Below are 25,231 nucleotides of genomic sequence, written 5' to 3' on the forward strand. Positions count from 1 at the left end.
TGGCATTATATTATTGTCACTATTCAGAAGTAATGTGCTATATACACGACATTAAACTTGAACTTTATTTTAACAATTAACAGAACTGCAAAATTAACTGAAAAATAAAACAATGGTCTTTATTTATGTTCAGATCTAATAATAATAACAAAAATAATACTTTTTAATTAATTTAATTTATATATCTAAAATCAATGGCACTCATCTACAGCCAGCTTTATGTCCCAACCTGCTGTGTGTTTGGCTGGCAGGAACCATTGCTGTAAAGCAGAGACCACAGAACCGGGTAAACCAGCTGTGCCCAGAAGGAGGATAGTTTTACTCTATTATTAGTGCCAGCAATTTGAATGAAATTGAATTCACAGCAAAACATACAGCTTCATTTTAAAAAAAGAATCATAAAATGAGACTGTTTCATGGCCAGTGAAATTTGCACCATTGATCCGGTAAGAAAGATATTTAGTAGGCCCCACTTCATCTTGTCTACAAGCTTGTCCCAGATGTGATGCAGGGACTGCAGTTCCCTTTAGCAGCTGATGTGCATTGGGCTGATGTGAGGTTACCTTTATCAGGGTACACAAAGTTTAAAAACCAGAAAGCAGAACACCTTCAAAAGCATAATCTCATCTAAGACTTTATTTATTTATTTTTTCTCAAACACTTTGATAACAATTTCTTTGCCTTGCTAGATTTGTCTGTCTTTTCATATCATGTTGGGTTGTTGCATTTACAAAAGGCACTTTGAGTCTAAAAAGGTTGTAGTGTGTGGTTAGGTCCTAATGAATCAGTTTCCGAATCCTTCCATTCTACTGTACTTTGATAGTTTGTATTTGTTATACTAATTTTAGCATTGATTTCATGAAACTATATGAAGATGGAAACTCTGTTTTGTGAATAACTTTTCATATTTAGGATGTTGTATTTTACCTAGCCAATGGGACAAGATTCAGGCCACTGGACAGTGGTGCCATGGTGCATGCTGGACAAAATGCTTCTAGTAAGTTCACAACATCAATCAACACTCAACATGATGCACTTTTGTGGCATGTCCTATGGATGTATTATAAGAAATATACTGAGAACATTAAAAAAAAAAAAAAACTAATTATATGATAGAAATAAGCCACAATGAAACAGAATAATGATTTTTTCAATAGCGCATGCTACTGTATATTGCTCTAGTTCAGTAGATTGTAAAAAAATATACCTGAGGATGATGTTTTGACTCCTGCAATATGAAGTCCTGCAGCAGTCTCTATGAAACAACCCAATTTGCTACCCCTTCCCACCCACAGGAGATGCTTTCCATGGCCCATTTGTCAGTGTCATTATTCACAACATATGTTCTTTGACATTAAAAGAGATGATTATGAACATGTTTTTGCTAAAATCATTTGGTAGCATATTAATTAAAATGCACTAGACTGGTCAACTTCTCACATTTGTTCTGTTTACTCTTTTATTCTGCTGTCTTGGATCTAGGACTTCTTCTTTCGGCTGCTCCCGTTGTGGGTTGCCACAGCGGATTATCTTGTTCCCTACCTTCCTGTCTTCTACATCTTGCTCTGTCACACCCATCACCTGCATGTCTTCTCTAACCACATCCATAAACCTTCTCTTAAGCCTTCCTCTTTTTCTCTTGCCTGGCAGCTCTATTCTTAGCATCCTTTTCCCAATGTACCCAGCATCTCTCCTCTGCACATATCCAAACCAATGCAATCTCGACTCTTTAACTTTGTCTCCCAACTGTCCAACCTGAGCCGACTCTTTAATGTACTCATTTCTAATCCTGTCCAACCTTGTCACACCCAATGTAAATCTTAGCATCTTTAACTCTGCCACCTCTAGCTCTGTCTGCTGCTTTCTGGTCAGTGCCACCGTCTCCAACCCATATAACATAGCTGCTCTCACTACCATCCTGTAGACCTTCCCTTTCACTCTTGCTGATTATCGTCTGTCACAAATTAATCATGACACTCTTCTCCAACCATTCCACCCTTCCTGCACTCTCTTTTTCACCTCTCTTCCACAATCCCCATCATTCTGTACTGTTCATCCCAAGCATTTAAATCCACCTTCGCCAACTATTCCCTGCATCCTCACCATTTCACTGACCTTCTTCTCATTCACACACATATTCTGTCTTGTTCCTACTGACCTTCATTCCTCTCCTGCTCTCTAGAGCATATCTCCACTTCTCCAAGGTCTCCTCAAACTGATTTCCTACTCTCACTACAGATCACAATAGCAATCAATAGCAAACATCATAGTCCATAGGGACTCCTGTCTAATCTTGTCTGTCAACCTGTCCATCACCATTGCAAATAAGAAAGGTGTCAGAGCTGATTCCTGATATAATCCCACCTCCAAGTTGAATGCATCCATCACTCCTACCGCAAACCTCACCACTGTCACACTTCCCTCATACATATCCTGTACAACTCTTACATGCTTCTCTGCCACTCCTGTCTTCCTCATACAATACCACAACTCCTCTTGAGGAGTAACCTTCCCCATTTATGCAGGCTTGGGACTGGCACAAAGAAACACCCTGGTTTGTGCGTCCCCTGTGTCTGGGTTGGATCCAGGACCTTCTTCTTAAATATATTTATTGACTGTGTACTGCATTAAATATTTCCTGTCACCTAAATATCTGCATAAGGTTAGGAAGACCAAATTTTTAATGCCAGATGACAAACCAAACTTTTAGATACAGTATTATAAAACTGTTATTCACTTCACTTTCCCTCTGTTTGTCACAATAAAGCTCCTTAGAAAAATCAGGTTGTTCTATTCAAGTAAGATATGTGTGAAGAATTCACAGGCTCTCCCAGGGATATAACCTCACCATTGTGTGATCTTATAATGGGCTGTGTCTTATAAACCTTGTCACACATGTGCATCTGTGGATCACCATCTAAGCTAGTCTGAAGCACGTATTACCACCCTAGGCCAAGAGAGGCCACTTGTGCCAACCTTTTCTTTTTTCTCAGTAGCACTGAGAAGAAAACCAGCAAGGGCAATTGACCCCTTCCAGTCTCCTGCCTTTAAAAGGTGGTCAGTATTGAAATGATTGGACATGAACAATTGATTAGGAACGAACTGGTTTATCTGCAGTGCTTTTTATTAATTCTGTAGAGGACATTTTGTGTTACGTTGTGAATTTATTAAACAGTGACAACCGGGTTGGCACCCCAGTATTTTCCTTTGGAAGCCTGCAGTGCCTTATTTGACCACAACCTACTGTGGTGAAGCTTCAAGAGGTATTTTCATTACATGTTCAAAACACTCCAACTAACCACTCTCAATTTAGAGATGCTGTGGCTCTGCTTCTTGGTTTTGTGATTATGCTTAGCTCTTCAGTCTTACACAGACAGGAAGCCAATCATTTTTTCCTTGCAGGAACCTCTTTTTGGCCATTTGCTTTCACCTTGTCATTCATTAAATCATTACCCACAGGATATCACCACGGATGAGGAAAAGAATATACCATGATCAGTATGATCTTCTGCTTTAAAAACAGTGAGATTGTGACACTAGATATGCATGGTTCATTTACACGTTGGTTCTTTTATAAATGATTGAGGGCAGAGGCAATTATGAGATAGACTAATGAACTAATATAGTGACAACAATTTTCAGAAAATTGCAGCAAACTGTCATGGTTATCAATGCGGCTAACTAATCGTTTCGCTAATAGAGAGTCAATGGCCAAGAACAGACTATTTATGGACATTTCATGGAAAAGAAAGGCAGGAACAGCCTTCATTTACTAGTGTGTAGGTAATCGGGTAGCTTGAAACTCACATCATTTACTTCAGAGCATCTTGAATTAGTGATATCAACAGCGACAAAAGAGCATCTCAGAAGAAATGCCATACACACAGAGCTGGTGCCACTATTGAGGCGAAATAGGCATTCATTCAGGGCACAGATCATAAGGGGGACTCAGCTGTATTATGAGTTAACTGCTGAACACTCTGTTGGCCTAGGGCACGAAATAACCTAGCACCAGAATTGCATACACCATTTTGAAGCAAAACGGGGGGTGAAGTTGAACCCTTACTGTAACACCAACCATAGCTAAGTTATGGCCTCACCTACAGGGAAACACACCTTCCATGTTTATCTCAGCCCATTACAGATAAGTTAGTCTGAAAGTGAGAGAGTTCAGGGAGAACAAGCAATGATGATAATCAATTAAGAAGGGAGTCACTAACACCAACATCTGCAAACTGTGTTTAATATATATGTTAAGCAGCTTAAACTACTCTTGGAAAAAACTGTTGGCTGCTAATTTGCTTCAGTGTAACAACTAATGCCTGCCTGCTTGGGCAGGAGATTCCCCTCTTAAAAGATATTTTAATGATATTTATAGACTATGTCATCATGTGTGATAAACAACTTTTGAAGACCTTGAACCCAATTAATATCTTGATATAACTGCCTAATGTTGAAATGTTTTATCTTTGAAGAAGTTTCCTGAACCTTATCACAAAATTATTAACTTTAGCACTCTCCATTTTTAATGAGAAATTAATTAAAAATCAAGAAACTAGATGGAACTGAGACGGAATGACACGCTGCACCTTACAAAAGGCCAAGGATATAATTTTCTTTGCTTTAAATTCACTCTTTTCCTTCTAAAACCGTATGGTTATCCGTTTACCTTTATATGTTGCTTTTAATCTACTATATAGTTTTTTGTGCAGTCTAAGAATTATTATAACTGCATGTACCAAATTCATGTACTTGATTAGTCTATTTTTGGGTTGTAGGGATTGAAGCCCATTCTGTCAGCATTAGCATTCTGCAAACTCTAAGATCTAATATACTGGCTCAAAAATTTCAAAGTGATGCAAATGTGGTCCCACTCCTAGGATTAGGAGCAAAAGCATTTTATTAAATTTCAGATTTAGACAACTATTCCTGCCTTCACTAGGATCTGGGAGAACTTGTGAGTTGTCCTAACTGACTAGGAGATGCCAGAAGCAGGCATAGATTGGCACGCACAAGAAAGGCATAATATTGTGACGTCCCGTCGAATAAATACACTCAGGAGCCGCTTGTCCGGGGAAGTCTTCCAAATGCCGACTGACTTTTTATTCAATATGCCGCGATATAAACGGTGCCCTACAGCCGCCCGTTGTCTAGGTCACGGGGACACCTCCAAAATAACAAAGACTAATCACCTTTGTCCTATCTACCTCTCTTAAAAACAGTTACTTACTTTCTTTACACCTTATGCTATTCTCCTCACTTTCTCCAGACTCCAACTCCCACCCCTTTTTATCACGCCCCCATTAATTAACCCGGATCCCTGTCACTCATCTCTCTCTAGGGAGGTGCCCCAAGCCCTTACAAACAGGGTTCCCCCAAGACTCCACCCCAACACTGCTTCCCTTCCCTATAGCCCATGCAATGGCAAGACATGTCACAATAGTTTAGAAACACTGGACAGTAATGAACTCAAAGATATATTGATTTGACAGAGATGAAATAATATTTGTATCAAATTTTGTACATTACATGATCACTCCATCTATGTAGAGAAGCCACACACTATTTGTCGAAATCCAACTGTTGGTAACATTTTGTTTATAAATACAGCTTTGCAATACAAATGATTTGGGTATATCACAACCAACTATTTCTAGAATTTTGCGCCAAACCTAGAAAATCCTTAGAATGCATGAGGTAATATGCAGATTAATACATTTCCCCTCCACTCCATGGGACGTAATGTTAAAGCAAGCTGCATTCACACAAATCAGCACACAAAAAGAGCATTGCTCCAAATGTAGATGAGCATGCATACGTTAAATGCAAGCGATATCACAGTATCAATATACAGGTGGTCACGGATGCAAACTTTATTGTATAGCCAGAAAATCTCCCTAAAAATAAGTAGGGTAGGATGTGTAATTGGCAGCGAAATGTTCACATACTGTAGGTATGGTGAGCTCTGCATTCTGTGAACCCTTGGATCATTTGTGTTACAGTTTATAAGGCAGGTACAGACTCCTGGGGCACTGGATAAATACAGCCTCAGAAAAAACAGGCGAATCAGAGAAAGAGGCACAGCATACGACAATACACTGGAAGAGTGAACATAACTTATAGCCTTGGTTAGTTTCTGTATAACTTTTGCTGGACGAAGAGCTTTCTATGACCATAACAGCAGGAAGGTGATTTTTCTGAAAGTACAGCTGTGGATCATTCATTGTTAAATGAACACACCCATTATCAAGGTTTACTCTTATTTGGGGTGTGTGTCTTGATTACATTATAATCATGATGTTGTTGCAAAGTATCCAACCCGCTATATCCTAACTACAGGGTCACGGGGGTCTGCTGGAGCCAATCCCAGCCAACACAGGGTGCAAGCCAGGAAATAAACCCCGGGCAGGGCACACACACACACACACACCAAGCATACACTAGAGACAATTTAGAATCGCCAATGCACCTAACCTGCATGTCTTTGGACTGTGGGAGGAAACCAAAGTAACCAGAGGAAACCCACGCAGACATGGGAAGAACATGCAGACTCCATGCATAGAGGACCCAGGTCTCCTACAGCTGCGCTACCACTGTGCCACTGTGCCGCCCTAAGTGTAATATCCTATCTTATTATGTTTTCCTCCTTCTACCACTTTATTATTATATTATTAATTATATTATTATAATCACTATTACTACTTCTACTATAATATAATAATAATAATAATAATAATAATAATAATAATAATATCTTCGTGGTGAAGGTATAATGTTAGTATCAGCAAACTACAAGGCATCATAATGATTTCCAAAAAATCTATAAAACCTCATCATGAGTACCACTTTGTGGCTTAGCATAAAATAGTGACATCATTCAATCTCAAATGAGAACTGTTACTCCTTTTTGTAAGCAAGAGTAGGACACTTTATAAATAGTTCTAATGTTTTACACTGAGGTGGGACAGATTCTTATCCTACTCTGACTTTTAGTATAATTCCTAGGAGTAAATCTGTGATGATTGATAAATATGGGCACTGTTCATTATAATATTGTGTATGGTTGTGAAACAGTTGATAAGAGAAACACTAAACCAATTTGATAAACCTAATGGAAAAATGTAACTGTAAAGTCTCAGTGAAATTGCAACAAGAAAAAATTAACACAGAGTTTGCATAAAAAGCATCAACTTCAGATGGTAATTCACTTGATGAGTGCATACTGAAAATGAAGTTTAGTTTAAAATATACATCATACTAGATGGCACAGTGGGAGGTGCTGAAATCTTATGGATCCAGTTGCCCTGCATTTAAATCCCACACCTGGTCCTAAAATTAGGATTATTCAATTTGTAGTACAGTGTCAGTACAGTATCTTATACGCTGCAAAGCCAAACTCAAAGTCACTTACCAAATGAGTGCATTTATACCACACGGAGACACCTTTACAATAAACAAGCTCTTAACAGATGGTTTCCTTATTTACATTAGTTTTGTTATTTATTACCCACATAGAGGACATTCACTTTGCATTTTTTTTTATTTACTCCTTTAGGTTCTGGATTTTGAAGTTTAAGGGTTTGGGTTTTTTTTATAACAAAACAGCACAATAGCATCATTTCCTTTGTCCCACGTTCCCAAAGATGTGCATGTCGGTTAAATGACAACTCTAAATTCACCCTGTATAAGTGGGTTTATATTTCAGTGATGAAATGACACCTGTCCAGGGTTGATTACTTCCTTGGTTTCTATACTGCCAGAGCAGACACTGGTCCCCCATGATAATGAATTTAATTAAGAAGGTTTGAAATAGTTATAGTTATAGTTTAGTAGGTGGGAATAATCAGTCTAATGTAACAAAGATTTTCTGTTCATATAAAAGTTGCTTTACTTGTAATTGAGTTCATGCGTAAGATCTACAACAATATGTTATCAAAGTGGAGTGATGTAGAGCAGGGCTTATATAAGGTTGTTATGTGAATCCTTTGGATACCTATGTGTACTTGATTACTGTCTACAAGAAAGAATAAGTATCTCAGTTCAACAGTGCCATGGCTTATGTGTGAGGCATAGAATGACTGCAGATTGGTATATACAGTATATGAGATAAATGAGGTGGAAGGATTGCTGCTTGAACTTTAACACACTTTGTACTGAATGCTTGTGCTGGACTATATATTCAGTACTATTGTAATATTCAGTTATCTTTATTTGGGTTTTTGTATGTGCAAATTTTCTGACTGATGTTTATTTGTATTTTGAGTTGAAATATAAAAGTAGATTTTTCCTTCTTTTCTGATCATGACCGTTACACCTTTGATATTGCCATATGTTATGTTTCAATTACATTTATCCCATAGTGGATCTGTTCCCTTTTGAGTTTGACTCTTGTTTTGCCACCTGACTTTTGTCATCATTCTGTCTCCTGGATTTTGTCCTGCACTTTTCTCTTTTGACAATGTCTGTTCAACATTTATTTATTTATTTACCTATTTATATATTTAAAGTTTAATAATGTTTATATATAAACATTTAAAGTGTTTTAATCATGGACATTTTCCAAACATTAAAGACTGTGTAGGTTTGAAGGGGTAGAAAAAAGTGATTATCATGTAGAGATGCAACGGATAAAAACTTCTCTGCCATGAAGTGCTTCCTGCCTCTGTTCCACATACTGAATGATTGATGGATAATTGGATTATTGGCATATTGAATATTGTGTTTTTACAGGGGCACAAAGTAGGGCATATAAAAAAGTACAGCAGGATAATATTTCTATTGCAGACCAGGCTTGTGTATATTCATCAAACTGTGTCTTTAGTTTGTATATTTACCGCCCAGTAATCAAATCAAATGTTAGGTAGTGCTATGCCACCTTCTGTTTTAGGTCTTTGTAGAGTTGCCCTTTGAATGTGTGGATGTCTCGATTTCCAAATGAATGAGGTTATAATTGGGCATAATTTTGATTTGTTAATACGTATATGGGAATGCTCTGAAATTAAAAAAGAAGCTTGGGAAGGAAGTTCATCTTGATAGTATTGATTCTCTCTGTTAATATAAGATGTAGGGTAGACCATCCGTTGACAGCTTGTTTATGTTTTTCCATGCTGAAAACAAATTTTTTTTGAAAAAATATATTTCTTGTGATGTTTACCCCTAGGTATTTAAACTGATCTGATAAAATAAAGAGAGATGTCGAGTCTAGTATCACATGCTAGAGAGTTCACTAGAAAAAGCCCACTTTCATTCAAATTAGTTTTGAGTCCAGATATCTTTTGAAATTCTGGTAGTGCATTAAGGACTACTGGTAAGAAAATTTGTGGGTCTGATCACATATCATCTGCATATAGTGATCATTTCTGTTCAAGTACTTATCTGATAATCCCTTTAATCTCTGATGCATTGTGAAAGTGTATGACCAATAGCTCAATGGTAAATGCAAAAAGTAATGGTGATAGGGGGCATCCATTTTGAGTACCACATTCTACTTTGACGTAGATTGAGCTAATGTTGTTGATACAGATAGGGGCTTATGGACTGGTATAATGTATTTTATCCATGCATGCGTTTAAGCCAAACCCAAATTTGCACAATGAGGTGATTAGGTAGTCCCATTGAACCATATCAAATACTAGTAAGATCTCTGGTGTGTTACATTTTAGGGGTGAGTATATTACATTAAACAAACACCGAAGATTAGAAGCTAAGTTTCTCCCTTTAATAAATCTGGTTTAGTCATGAGATATTACAGAAGGAAGCACTTTCTCAGTCCTTTTTAACTAGAACTTTGAAGAGTATCTTAATATTATTATTCAGAAGTGAAATTGGACTGTATGATACACATTGTAATAACTCCTTATTTTATTTTGGAAAATTGTTAATTAATACTAGGTGAAAAGTTTGAGATAGACTTTTGTTGTCTCTAGCTTCTGCTCAGCATTTAAATTATCTACTGGTCTTTTTCTGCTCACAATAATCCTTAGGTACTTTGTGTGTCCACAACAACTACTGTATATATGAAATGTGAAGGTTTACTAAACAATACCTCAGTGGGCAAGGGATGTCTCATTTTACCTAGAATTGGAAAAAAAATAATTTCTCAACAATAAATAGTCAAAAACTTTTTCTAAATACAGCAACAGTTATTGATCTGTTCAAAGAAACACACTGGACATCTGTTTAACCATTTTGATTTCTCAGTATATTTAAGGGACTACTGTACTTCCTATTGAGCTCTCTATTCACATTGTTCCCAGAATTGGGCAGTGGATTGGTATTGTTATGAATTTGATATAAAACATAAAAGTATGGGAAGTATTAATGGTTATACAGTAAAACATATTTGAGAAGCTGTGTTAACTTTTAATATGGTCTGTCTTGTTGCACCGGCTACTTAAAAGGCACAAATCTTTTTCTATTCTTTCAATATACAACTTGCACCTTTTTCACCATAAAATGGCACCTGGAAGCCCAGTAACATGCAGGTGCTAAATAAAAATTATAAATATGTTTTATTTAATGATTTTTTTCAATTATTTCACTAGTATAAATATGCACCTTTATGATAGCATTTTTTGAACAAATTACTATGAGCTTCAAACTGTTGAGAATCATTACACATAACATAAAGGTACCTCCCCAATAGGTTAATATTAGAGCCTGCTTTTCAAACTTTTTACATCTTTCACTATTAGATTTTTTCTACCTGCAGTGCGTCGGTGTATAGCCGGAATAATTACAACTACGCATTCAATTGGGCCTCCAGGGTCACGCATTGACGACCAAACCTGCTGCTGTAAGATGAGGGGCTTTGATTGTCTGCTGTATTGATCGGCTCAGTACAGAGCATTGCTATTCATTTCTCATCACCTTACATGGCTGGGTTTACCATCCGGGTGACTTGAATATGATCTCTGGTCCCCTGTTTGAAAAAGGAGCCTTAGCATAAGTGAGAAAAAATATCTAGTAAAGGAAACATCCACATTTTTACCAACAGGCACTCACAGTGACCCACTATCTGGCACACAACCCTACCTCACTTCATCATTATAATCTTATCTATCTGTTTTCTTTACCCACTTATCCAGATCAGATGCATGGGTGCAGCTGCAGCCTATAGCAGCAAGCAATTGAAACAAGGCAGGAATAACAGCTGGATAGGGTGGCAGTCCATTGCGGGTTGAATACACAACACACACACGGTGGGCAGTTTAGCAATCCACTTACCCTGCATGTCTTTGGACTGTGGGAGTAAAACAAGGCAACCAAAAAAACACACAAACAAGAGGAAAATGTTCCATACAAAGATAGACCTATCCAATCAAACTGAAATGTAAAACTTTAAAAAGAAAAATAAATATCAGTGAATACACTGCAGGTGTTTTAATAGGTCACTTTGATTGTTCATTTTATATATTTTGCCATGCGTCAAAAGAGAAAAACATAGAATGAATGGTTGTTCAAAACTGTGCAGCAAATGAAAAATTAGAGAGATGTAAAACATCTGTAGCTAAAAAAAAAAACACATACACCAACAGGGCTTTTCAGGTTCAACGTCCTGGGACCCCTTGGGCCTTAACCTGGCTGTAAGAGCCATTTGCTAATTATTTAAGTTATATAAATGCTTGCCAAAATATTAGTGCATAGTTTATGGGAGGTTACTACATCCCCCATAAGTTGAATTGGGTTGGTATATTCTAGCTATTTCTAGCTTCTCTGGTTATACATTGTACTCAGTTAGTGACCTGCCTTGCCATGTGTAAGGAGTTGAGGGCACATGGCGTCAGGTAACATGAAAGACAATATGTTCTATTAAATTGTGCAGTGCCGTACATTTAAAGCGTACTGAAGAAGACGTAAAGCATGTTTAAGTGTAGAAACAACTAAAGTTTGACAAGAAAAGCAAAGTTTAGGGAAGATACATTTTTTTCTATTTTTTTTTTGCCTTTTATTCTAAGTGTGTAACATCTTTTTCTCTTTATTCTTATGTGGATTATTTGCTTTGAATTTTCACTAAATGTTTTAAAACAAACTTTTGGACTGAGAGATTTCTTTCGGCACACGTTTTACCCGTGCTTGATCCTGCCTTACACACCCACAGCTACACTGGCTTTTTATTTATTTATTTATTTTTTTGGTTAATTGCTATCTGAACGCAGCAGACTCAAATTATGGATCTGATCTGATTGACTGGTACTGGTGCAAACTAAAGTACATCTAGCTGCAATATTAAAAGAACATTCAAATATTACATTTTTACATTTGTAATAAGAGCATAAATTATTTAAATGAGCAGTTTAACGGTAAAATATGATTCTACATTATTGTGTAATTGCTGTCAGAACACTGCAAACACTGGTAACTGCATCTCCCATATTCCTGTATAAAGAATGGGATCAGGGAGCACTGCCATCTTTTTTGCTTTTTAGCTGTCTTTGTCTCTCATTCCCCTTTGTTATGTGTCTTTAACTCTGCTAATAAATATGTTGGCCCCTTAAGAACATGGCATGCTATAAAACTTTTCCACATGTCAACATGAAACGAATCGTGTAGATTCAACCATTTGAAAACTTCTTTTCCCCAAAGTCGAGGCAGGAAAACAATTCTCATGTATGACCATGAGCACCTGAGAGTCTTCTCACAATTGTACTAACACTTCCAAGAGACTGGCCCTTGTCCACATTAACATGGATAAATTCGAAAATGCATTTTGCTTTTTTTTTATTTGTTCTGGTCTTTTATCCACATTCAAACAGCCTGTTAGACCACCAGTATTTAAGACAGATTCACTCTTTTTGGAGAAATGTAAAATACAAAACAACCCAAATGCAACGTGTTCTATGCAATGGCGTTGCAGTCTGAATGTAACCTTGGGAGACTTTAAAAAAAAACAAAAAAAAAAACGCAACAAGCATGGACTTTTCAACTAATTTTTAATCATCATGGATTTTCTCTTTTGTACATACAACATGACTTAAGGGTTTTAATTCATTTTCATCTTAAGCAGTTTAGATAAATGAAATCTCTGCATTGTTGTTATTTGCTTAGTGTTTGTCCTATTGAACAATCGTTCTTATTGTTTTTGTGAAAGATGCAATTGTTTTCTTCAAAAACCATTATTTTAACATGGAAAATGTATATGGTGTAATTGCTTCATATGCTATACAAAATATTACAATGCAGTACACAAATTATACAGTCAACAACTAGAAAGTATCTTAGTGCAAATAACTGATTTAAATTTGCCTAATTGAAAATAATCATTTCTACTTTGCTTTTTCTTAACCTTTACGCCCTTTCATTAAAATCCTGTTTGCAAAAAAAATTGACAAAACAGACAACTTTCAAATTAACAAAGTATATACAGTATATATATTTTTATTTGAAACACTATACTGTTATGGATAGTTTCCTGTGCAAAGAGGTTGTGAAAGTACTACTGTCAACATAACTTATCGCTTTACTCCATTTTGTGTATTGCCAATGAATTGCAATGTAAGCTAAGAAAAGCTTGTATTTAAACAGCACTGTATATTGGATTGAACAGTGTCTCACTCAGTGTACTGTGATTCGTAAAGTCAGATATTTTTTTAAAAAAAGTTAACATGATAATGAAAAAGTAAAACCACTCTCGATATAGACAGATAGAATTACCATAGATTTTCATAAACTAATTGAATATACTGTTTCTTGCCTCAGAGGAACAAGTGGAGGCAGTTCAGGTGATTTTCTTTTTGTTTGTTTCTTCACATCTGCAATGTTTATCTTTGATTAAAATAATAACTGCACAAATATCAGTTACCATGCATTAGGATTAAATGAGCAATGAAGCACAATCAACAGGAAACCACAAAGGACAAGAAGATACAATCACTTGATCAGGTTCAAAGGGATATAGTGTCCGCAGGGGAATTCAAAAGAAAAAGTGTTTACTTTGATTTTTAATATTACGCAAGGCATCTGGGAGCTGCATATTTTCAGTGCTTGCCGTATATATACTGTATAAAGCAAAATGTGTAAGAAAATACACTGCTTTTACTGTCTGCCACAATTTCAAATATAAAACCGCAAGTATGCCAAAAGCATAGCAAGAATATTTTGTTTGTGTGTACATTAACTCTGGAACTAATTTTGATCATGGTATTTGTGCTGGATGAAGGGCAGGGTCCAGATTTTCTTAAAGGTTCTATTTTTTTTTGGAAATAAAAAAATATAATGCAAACATTTTGTGGAAATTCAAGAGAAAGCAACATGCTTTGTAGCCATAAGCACTGCTTCAGCTGCAGGGCAATCAACGAACAAAAGGCACTGAAATTTACTAACAGGTCGAATGAAGCAATGATGATGAATTACTTAACTAATGCAAATAATATTATTGGTGGATGAATTTTTGATTTGTAACTTGTTTTGCTAAATAAACAGTTCATTAATAAATATCAAATCAATATACATAATGCAATAGTGGCAGTGCCCACTACTCCCTCCAGTTATAAGCTGCTTTCTTTTTTTTTACTGGCACACAACTATGTGTTTGTCAAATACACTAAAAATAGATAAATGAAAATCTCACAAGAGTATTTTAGCCCTTTCAATATAATAATGTGCCTATTGCAATACTAACAAACCATGTTTCACTCATTATTATGAAGAGAGGAAGCCCAACCATGTGCTTCCACTTCACACACTTATCTCTTGTGCCAAATAGGCAATATTATTAGAACAGAATCTACAAGTACCAACTAATGCACATGCTTCACACAAAGGATGCTGTAGGCTTTATCCGGTTTTGTTTTTATAAATGTTTATTTTGTACGTTTCCTGACATGTATCCACATGTGACAAAGGGTATCTTAAGACAATATAAAAATTAACAAAGTGACTCGATTGTAAAGATATAACCTAATTTTATTTAAATCTCATTAAGATCCTTGTTATTTGCTTCAAAATACTGTCTAAACCATTACAAAAGATGACCATAGAGACTCAAAGGAAAAAGAAGAAATGGATTTATTGCTAGACAAACATACCAAGGACAAGTGAGGCTGCTCTAAAAGTAAATGGACACAATTGAAAAATGATATATCTCCTGCTAATGTGCTTGTTTGGAATATTGATTTTTCTAGGACATAACATATATTCAGATGTATGGCTTTTACAAAATAAGTAATCATAAGAATAAATGGCTGTGACAGTAGGATCTGATATAAAAAATAAGCAAAAGCAATTATCTTATATGACACATAATTAATCACGTATTATTAGTAGTTTAGTAGAAATCCCTAAGGTTACATAGAGATGGAATTGGAATGCAATAAACTTGGCAATTTTAATGTGCCAAAGTATGGTTAATTCAGCTTACAATAGGAAACACAGCAAGCAAAAATGCCAATGCACTTCCTATGGCTAGACATCACAAACATCCTTCAAACAGTTGCTGAATTGAAGTCATGGGTATAAAAAATATGAAGAAAGGTCCTCAGCTATATATAAATATGCTCAGATGGAATTGCTTTTAAAAATAACACAGAATGCTAGCATATCTGGACCTGGCAGATGAGAAAGAGACTGCTAATCTGCTAATAAAAATAAGCCAGTATAGTTAGACTGTCACAGTTTCTTTTCAGATGACCTCGATAGCTTGAATTGACAAGGAGAAAGGTTTCTGCCAACAGCAGTACAGCAGAGGTGTATTTGCATGAACAGTTAAACAAGTAAAGAATATTTGTGAGGACATGTTTAGCCAAGCTTGGCTGTGAGATAAACAAGGTGTTTTAAGGTATATGCCATTTCTGTTGGAAGTCATTTTTGTTGATGAAGGACAGGTACTGAATACAGTTCCAGCTGTTGTTTTTAATTTTGTTGAAAAATTAACAAACACATAATGGCAAATGAAGATTTAATTACAGTATTTTTTTAAACAATATTTATTTTAAATTTTGTATTCAACTGTTATCACAAAATGCTTACAACATAATGTCTTAAACAATGCATGAAGCACCGATATGATAATTTCCTTTTCATATATCCCTTTATGCAGCGAGAATACTGCCAAAATGGCTTATGAGATTATTAACAGACTACAAGATAAATAATAATAATGCATTTCAAGAGTAAATATGCGAAATGTAGTAAAGTTGGTAGGATATTACATCCAAAGGGCAAAGGTAAAGGTCAAAATTAAATTTCAGATTAAATAGAGAAATTCCATTTTTGAAAACAATACCGATAAAAGGTCGGTCTTCAGCCTCAATTTCAATAATAGGATTGAAAGAGCTTAACAGCCTAGAGAGAGAGATCTGATGCATATGGGTCACAAAGCTAAATGAACATTTGGCAAAAGCTGCGTAGCAAAGCTTGGGAATAGAAAGGTGGCAAGTATCAGAGGATCTTTGGCATTTCACAGGTTTATAGAAGGATAGTCTGAGGTGTTCTGATTCAGATCTCTGTACAGAGACTAAGTAGGAAAATGTTATCTGCGAATTGTGTAGTTTGTTTTATGGCTGTGCCCTTCAAACTGCTTTTAAAAATACATTCTTAACAACAGACTTGCCATTATAACTTTATAAATACAAATTTAAATGAAATATTTAAAACTAAACCAATCTAATCGTTGCTTCTCATAAATAATAAGAGTAAACTCAGGAATGCAGAAGAATTATACTCCAAGCATAATAAAATGTTCCCATGCAATAACCATCAGGGGGATTTTTTAGACTACCTCCCTAGAGATAGTAATCCAGTGCAAATAATTATGAATTTAAATGCATGATCATGTTTTCTCATCTTGAGGGCATTAGCCAGCAAAGATAAATACCCTGCCCCTTACTGTGTTATGAGGGATTTTGTACTTCTCTTACTGATCCCTGTGATTTATACTTAAATAATTTAGATAGTTTTAGGTTGTAGCAGCTGAACTCTAACACCTGTAGCTTAAAAACATGTTTTATTACAAACAACACAAATGAAATGTATTAATTGTGGCAGAAAAGCTTAGCTTTCGAAACAAAGAGAAAACATAATCAGTAATGCAAATTATAATTCATTATGATATGTGGTATGATTCAAAGAATAGATAAATAGCACCTTTGCTGTTGCTTTACTGAAGTCGTTTTTATTAAAGGTGAATTTCTGTCTTTGCTATATCTTGGCCTTTACTGATTCTTTCTAAGATATAAGGAAGAAAAATGCTCCGTTGTGGTTTAATGAAGAAAGTATGCTGTTTTAAATGATGTGACGATTGCTGACATCTGTGAATAATCCATTAACATTATGTTGTCAAATTTAATGGGACACACTTAAAATTTAAAAAGTAAAAACAAAGTAATGTACTTAATTTACTTGATAAAATATGTATATACAATTTTTTGTGAGTTTGTGTGTGTGTGTGTTTGTTCTTATTACATTGCACATTTTATACTCATCAACTGATTGATTGATTGATAGCCACCTACAGATGCTCAAGTGACTTTCCAAGCCAAATATAATTAATCTGAAAGCTAATAAGACTATTTCCCAAGCTACTGCTAAGTTGTACGGCAGGTTTGAACGTCCTTTGCAGTCTACACTTCTATGTGTTATATTGTATAATATAAATCAAGAGAGATGTACATTGCTTGAAAATAAATTTATTCAGTTTGACTAAACTGAAGTTGTTGGGTTACTAACTAAATAATGCAAACAATATAGCTATATTATTCATTTTTTTTAGATATGATAAGGCTGCAGTAAGAGTAAATAAAATTTTAAATGGTTATAAAAGGCTGCAGTGGGCTGGCGCCCTGCCCAGTGTTTGGTTCCTGCCTTGCACCTTGTGTTGGCTGGGATAGACTCCAGCAGACTTCTGTGCCCCTGTAGTTAGGATATAGCAGGTTGGATAATGGATGGATAGTTATAAAAGGATGACTTTTTAATTGAAATTATGAAAATGTGTGCACAATCTGAAGCAAGTCTATAAAAACATGCCCACAATTATTCCGCTAGAGGAGATCAGCAGTCAATTTTCAATGCAATACTCTGGCAACTGACAAGCCTTATATGCTAACAAAAAATATTATTCTTTAAAGCGGGTTATCAAAACATTAGGCCTTTTTTGGCTATAATTTACTCCTATTTTAAAGAAGAAATTCCCAAACTGAATATTTCAACTGTTGTTTATAATCTACTTTGGTCGAATTTACATTTACGATGCAGATGTTACACAAACACTTATAGAAAAACTATATTTCTTAATATATTAGCAATTTATTACTCTATAGACTACATACTCTATGTGTAGTATATTTTCAGAGGACAACACAGCAACTGAATCTACATTTATATTTTTTTTGCCAAAAGATTTTCGTAATGATTCACACATAATTGTAAACAAACACCATACATCATCAATGTTGTCAAATGTACAGTATGTATACAATGTCAAATATATGTGCACTTGAGTACCACGTTCTTGGCTCTGACAAGGTAAGCAATACCCCAAGACAAGAGTAGGCACTGACGCTAATGCTATCTTCTCCCGAGCCAAGAAAAAAAACCCAAGATGGATTACTGATCCCGCAACCTGCCACAGAGACTTTGCCTGTTTCGATCCTCAGAGTATTAGAACGGCTTGTTTCTGGAAGGTGGTATCAGGTGGTAACAAACACAGGAGACAGAGCTCCAATATTTAATTTACATAGCTGCTCTCAACCAGCAATTCTTTTTGTTTAAGCAATTATCGTCTGTCTTTTGAGTTATTTAATTAAACAGGCTACCAGAGTGGGACACACTTTGTGTAATACGAAGATTTCATTGAGAATGACTTAGAAATGAGTTTAATTTAGTTGAGTTAAGGATTCACCACAGTCTATTCAACTAATTAGGAAGACATCAATTAAAATAAGAAATGAACAACTCTTTAGAGTAGCATGTCCAATTATGATACCCATACTGGAACGATTGTATCAAGAGGCAACTTCTTCTGTTTATTTTTAAACCATGCTTTAGGTGTCATTTTAACAAAATTTTTAAAATGATACATTTGGCCTAATAATATATTGGCACAATTTAATAAAAAAGACAGATACTAACTGTACCACAAGACTGGCAGGCAAAAGAAATCAAAAAAGCTTTCACATGGCACAAAAAGGTAGCAAATTCAATCCTCTCATTACCTGACACACACTACATTAACAAACCATAATATTAGGGGTGAAAGACTTTTATCCATTGTAAAATCCACTAAATCCAATTTTTGGGTCATCTGTTCCTTCAGAGATAAGATTGTATATTTCTTTAATAATAAAGTTAATAACAAAACATTACAGACTAAGCAGTCAGCACCTAAAGCATGTAGCAGTGTATGACACAATTTACAACCCCACCTTAGTAACTTTAAATTGTTGACATAAGATCTTAAGTATGATTTTCAAAATGTTATACCTGTTTTTACACCAGCTCCAATCATTTCTTGAAAGTTCACTTGCAGTAGCTGCACAATCAATATTTCACATAATAAATAATTACTGAATAACACTGTGCTAAGTACTATTCAAAATTAAATAAGAAAAGTCCTAAAAAATCTTTCAGAAATTTACAATGTAACTTTTATTTTTTTTTTTAGTTTTTAAGAAAACTGTAGCCATACAGCTTCAATATTATCTTAAAAGCAACTTCTTTAGGATCAGTTTCAGTCTGGCTTTTGCTCCAGTCACTTCACACAAACTACTTTAGCTTGTAATATATTCTAATCCACCCATAAAAGACATGTCATTGGCTTTTCCAAGTGGTGCTTTTGATTCTATTGATTATAGCATTTGTCGACAACAGAATGAGAATTTATAAGGCTTAGGGATTGTTCTTAGCTAGTAGGGTTACTTCATATTTATCTTACCATTTGTAATATGCTCCGTAGTCAGTGGACAGTACTTCCTCAGTTCTGTCCTCAGTTAATTGTGGTGCCCCTCAGAGTTTGGTGCTGAAGACATAAATGGAAATACAATTTTAACTTTCATTCCTATGTTAACCACATTCATCTCCATTTATCCTTTATACAAAATAATATTTAATCAATTATGTCATAATTAGCTGATTTATTGTAGTGAAACATTGGTTGAATTATAATTATTTATGTTAAAATTCATAAAAAACAGAGACTATAAATAGCAAGGCAACACTAAATACTTGTACCTCAAAGGCTTGAATTTTAGCTTGGATGGTTCAAAACAAAATGTAGGTGTTAATTTTGACATGGATATAGCCTTCAGTTATCACAAATCTGCACTTTATCTAAAACCTGCTTTTTCCACTTCAGAAGTATTACAGAAATTAAGCTAGAGAAATTTGAAAATCTAGTTAATTAATTTGTCTCAAAGAATTAATTATTGTAATGTTTTATGGCCAAACTGTCTGAACTGTTCACTTATAATGCTAATGTTAATCTCCCAACAAGGCAGCAGGGATCATAGCTTCAGCTAAGAAGTAAGACCCTGTAAATCGAGTTATTAAAACACTCCACTGGCTCCCAATTAAACCTCAAGCTGATTTTTACATATATAGCCATAAATCGTTTAGCTCTCCTGCCGTACCTTACAGAACATGTTAGTGGCCATAATCCAGGACATATATTGTTATTTTAAGATGTCCATCCATCCATCCATTTTCTAACCCGCTGAATCCGAATACAGGGTCACGGGGGTCTGCTGGAGCCAATCCCAGCCAACACAGGGCACAAGGCAGGAACCAATCCCAGGCAGGGTGCCAACCCACCGCAGTATTTTAAGATGTAGGCGACTTAAAAGATGTGGAAATAAATGCAACTACTTTAAGAGGCAGGTATTGTAGCTAAAGGACATCCACATTTTGGAACACCCTACCTATCCATTATAGAATTTAAATCAACATATGACATATTAAAAAATTTATATATTTTTGTAAATTATGTCTTACATCTTGAAGTATGATTTTCATCAGACACCGGAGATTCACAGCTCCTTGAAATTCTGACCCTCTCATAATCTATGTAACCCACGCATTAATCACCAAATGCTTCTTCAACTGGCTAAATCTAGCACTAACCTTAGTAAAAGACATTGGTTGCCAGATAAACAATATTAAATTCACATAATAATAATACATTTTACTTATATAGCACCTTTCCCTGGTGCAAATCTCTTGACAAATAATCAACAGGGTAAACACAGAAATAGACCAAAATATAATACTAAACACACAGTGGCATAGCTAGGAGCGGGCGAAGGAGGCGGCCTGCCCCGGGCGGCACATTTTTGGGGGTAGCATTATTGGCCAAAAGGCTCAGTACAATTCATGTATAAGCAGCAGAAAAATATCACTCATGAATGAAAAGAGTACAATTCTCTGATTTTTATCCACAAATGCTTCAAATATAATTTTCAGACTGTCCTTCTGTCACAGCATCAGACATAGCAGTTGAAATTTATGAGGCAATAACAAAAATAAACATTAACATTACACCAATAATAATTTCTAGGAAGATAAACAACAAATTTCCAATTTATAATTTTGTTTCGTTATCAATCCGAATGTGTTCTTGCTCTGCGCAGAAAGCATCCACACCTATCACTTGTACACTACACTGGTTCTGGTTTTCGCAGCGTAATTATATTAAACTACTAATAAGAACACGGCTTATTAATGCGTCTATATTATATTCTTGTCTAGTTAATGCTTATAAATAATTATATATGAAAATGTATTGCTGTTTCTCTATATTTGAATAAATCTATGCAAAATGTATCTTATTTTTTCTCTATATGTCATTTTAATTTTCTATTTAAATAGGTTAACAAATTCAGATATGTTGGAGGGCAGAAAATTGAAGCCCCACCCCAAGCAGCACAAACTCAAGCTACGCCACCGTAAACACATGCTAATACCATACATTTACCACCAAATAAAATGTAACTACGGAACATGAAACAAAAAGTTTAAAATTAGAATAAGAATCAATAAACAATTCTCTGAAAATTTAGAATAGTAAAATTTATACTTGACTCAGTGATATGGTTTTCTTTAGGAAATGCAGTAATGCAGTAATTGGTTCCTAATATACATATAAATTAAGATCACTGAAATAATTTCTGCTGTTAATAACACATTTATAAGTTGTTAATAGTTCCATACTCTTTAAAAGTTTTTAAAAATCTGTGTTTTAGTTTGCAGCTAGCTTCACCTTGACAGAGACATTTTCTGCATTTCAGTTGGTCATGGGGAGAAGTGGGAAGAAAAAAAAAGGAAGCGCAGGAGTTGGAGGTTGGAATATTTGTGTAGGTATAGTACACATTACAGAAAACTTGCTTAGAAGAATATCCATTGAATCACGTGTTTATGTATTGGACCACCATACTCTTTCACAAAATTTTAATTATTGTGCTGTAGTTGAGGCCCATTTATACTTCTAGCCTCTTGTTGCTTACTAATACCTACAGTAAAAGATTCTCTGCAGGTGATCTACAATAGCTAAGAACTTATTATGAAAACGGTGGCTAAGTGGCCTGGGAATATCCACAATGCCTTTATCTAGGTTAATTGGACAATGTGCAAAAAAGCAAGATATGACAAGTGTGTTAGTGGGAAACTACTGGACAATAACTGGTACATACTTTTTAACAGCTTTAAGTAACACCCAGATGGCAGCCAAAGAACAATTCAATGCATTAGCAAGTTCGTTCGTGGTACATGGAAAATTCACTTCCACTATCTTCACAAAACATTGGGAAGCTTCAGATTTTCAGCTCTGCTCTGTTGCAGTGTAGTTGTGTTTGAAATGGTGTATAACATTACCCTGAGAGCAGACATGCCACTACCCAGCTAGAACATGAGAAGGAGATTCAAAATTTCACAATTCCTGATCTTTGAGCAAAAGGTATAGAGTACAAAGCTGCGATGTACGGTCTAAGAAAAGCCATTACAGCAGCCAACAGGCAGTACAGAGAGAAGCTGGAGGGCTTCTATTCTACTGCTGACTCTGGATGTATGAGACAGGGCCTACAGCACATCACAGACTACAGGACCACCACCAGCACAAATAGCTTCCACAAACAGTCTGCTGGAAAATCTCAACATTTTCTACACCCGCATTGAGACATCCAGCAACAGCACAGAGTGGAGGCACACACACACCTGGACCACACAAAACAATGGTCTCTTCAGGTCAGGTACACAAAGCACTAAGGAAGATCAACCCCCGTAAGGCAGCTGGACCAGACAACATCTCTTGGCGGGCTCTCAAAGCATGTGCCAAAAAGCTGGCTGATGTTCTCTGCTCCATCTTCAACCTTTCCCTCAGTCAGAGCATCGTTCTGTCCTGCTTTAAGACTACGATCATCGTCCCCCTTGCTAAAAAAAGCCCACCCACCTGCCTGAATGATTACAGGCCGATAGCACTCACTCCAATCATCATAAAGTCTTTTGAGAGAGTGGTGCTGGCCCACATTCAGAGCAGCATAGCGGACACTCTGGACCCTCTACCAGCCCAACAGGTCGACCTCAGATACCATCGCGGCCACGCTACATAATTCCCTCTCCCATCTGGAGAACAAAGACTCCTACATCAGGATGCTCTTTGTTGACTACAGTTCCGCCTTTAACACAGTTATCCCCCATAATTATACTTTATACTTCTATTCTGGTTTTATACTTTATGCTGCCTCTGTTAATTATTATCTATCTGCTACTTATTATTTATGTTTATCATTATACGTTGGTTTCGTCATTTGGTGTGGACAGCAAAGAAAGAATTTCATTGTACAGGGAAACCACTACCATTTTCATTTTTTTTTTTGGAATTAAAAGACATTAATGTCATTGTACTTTAGTTTTTCTCTATATATTTGAGAAATAAGCTTTGCACAGTTTAATACATTATAGGATTTATTTATTGATCTTCATTAAGAAATAGTGAGAAAATATAGATTATATAATTTAAATATGTACATTAACAATTTAGACATTTAAAAGATTAAAGGTATGGTTGTGATGTGCAAACACATATTCTCATCACTATTTCCTCCTGCTTTTGTTTCTATCCATTAGGAAGGATACAGTGTACCTTAGTAAATAAAAACTTAGTTGTCATCTAAAACAGAAACAAGTTATTCTTTAGAAAAGGGTTGTTTGCTTTTATGGTGTTTACTTCACATTATTTTTGTATTCATCTTGTCAATTTGTTGTTATTTAATAAAAAGTTAAACACAAAAAGAAGAAATAATGTGTGGCCGATTTTGCACTTATTCATATTCTTTAGCTTAATTGACTGTTAAATAATGATGTTCTGTTTACTTCATATTATTTTTCACAATTTATTTCATCCCACCATTGACTCAAAAACATCACCATATAATGAAAGTACTGCCAATAGATTGGGATTCAATCAACTTGTGATGTGTTTTGCTGAGTGACAGCAGAGTGACTGGGAATAACTTTTTACTCACTTAAAAAAACATCTGATTAAGGTGTGTTTCAGGGAAACCCATAGAAAAGTAACACTTATGTACATAAAATATAAAGTTGTTTGTTAAAATGAAAACAATTAACATTTTTGGAAAATTCACTCTATAACAGTATAAATAAAAAAAATAATTAATTTATTCCTAATGATAGTTTCTGTGTAAATTAGCTACATACTTTTTATATAACAAACTGAAACATTCTCCTCCTTCATAATACACTTTAAGAAGCATTAAGCCATCTTAAACCAATTTACTTTCAAAGTATTCATTAGTGACAATCTTTTTTTGGAATGTGAATTACCGTAGATACTCGTGTATAAGTCGAAAAATTTATGCCTTAAAATTCATTCAAAAAAACAGTGTCGACTTATCCGCAGGGCAACACAATTTTCCATAGAATTTGGGTAATGGCACAATGCTTTTATTTAAAACAGTCAATCAAAATCAGTGTTCAAAGTAAACAATGCAGTGATTCAAAAGAACTCTTCATTAAATAAATAATCCATAAAGCAAATGTGGAGGTTTAAAAATCAATGAAATAGAAAAACAATCCTTTAAAAACTCGGCCTTGCACACAGCTGCCAGCAAACGCTCGTTCGCTCGCTTGCCCACTCGCACACCCTCTCTTTTTCTCTCCTGCTTTCTCCAGCCCCCTCCGACTTTCTTTCTCTTCCTTGTTTTTTTTTTTTTTTACTCCGTTTTGGCTTCCATGCTTGCGAGCGACACCCTCTCTCTCTCCTGCTTTCTCCAGCCCCCTCCTTCTCTTT

The 25,231-nt window shown here is 35.4% G+C and overlaps 1 protein-coding gene across 5 annotated transcripts in view; it reads right to left on the reverse strand.

The window, feature by feature from the left end:
* LOC120530412 (cadherin-18) overlaps positions 1 to 25,231 on the reverse strand; it is a 1,801,315-nt gene that overhangs the window by 990,688 nt on the left and 785,396 nt on the right. For all 5 annotated transcript variants that reach the window (XM_039754902.1, XM_039754900.1, XM_039754901.1 and 2 more), the window contains exon 5: positions 19,868 to 19,951. The gene's annotated coding sequence lies outside the window, so the exon portion shown is untranslated. The remainder of the gene's footprint in view (positions 1 to 19,867; positions 19,952 to 25,231) is intronic.

This window comes from Polypterus senegalus, chromosome 5 (assembly GCF_016835505.1).
Source record: "Polypterus senegalus isolate Bchr_013 chromosome 5, ASM1683550v1, whole genome shotgun sequence".
Classification (NCBI taxonomy): Eukaryota; Metazoa; Chordata; class Cladistia; order Polypteriformes; family Polypteridae; genus Polypterus; species Polypterus senegalus.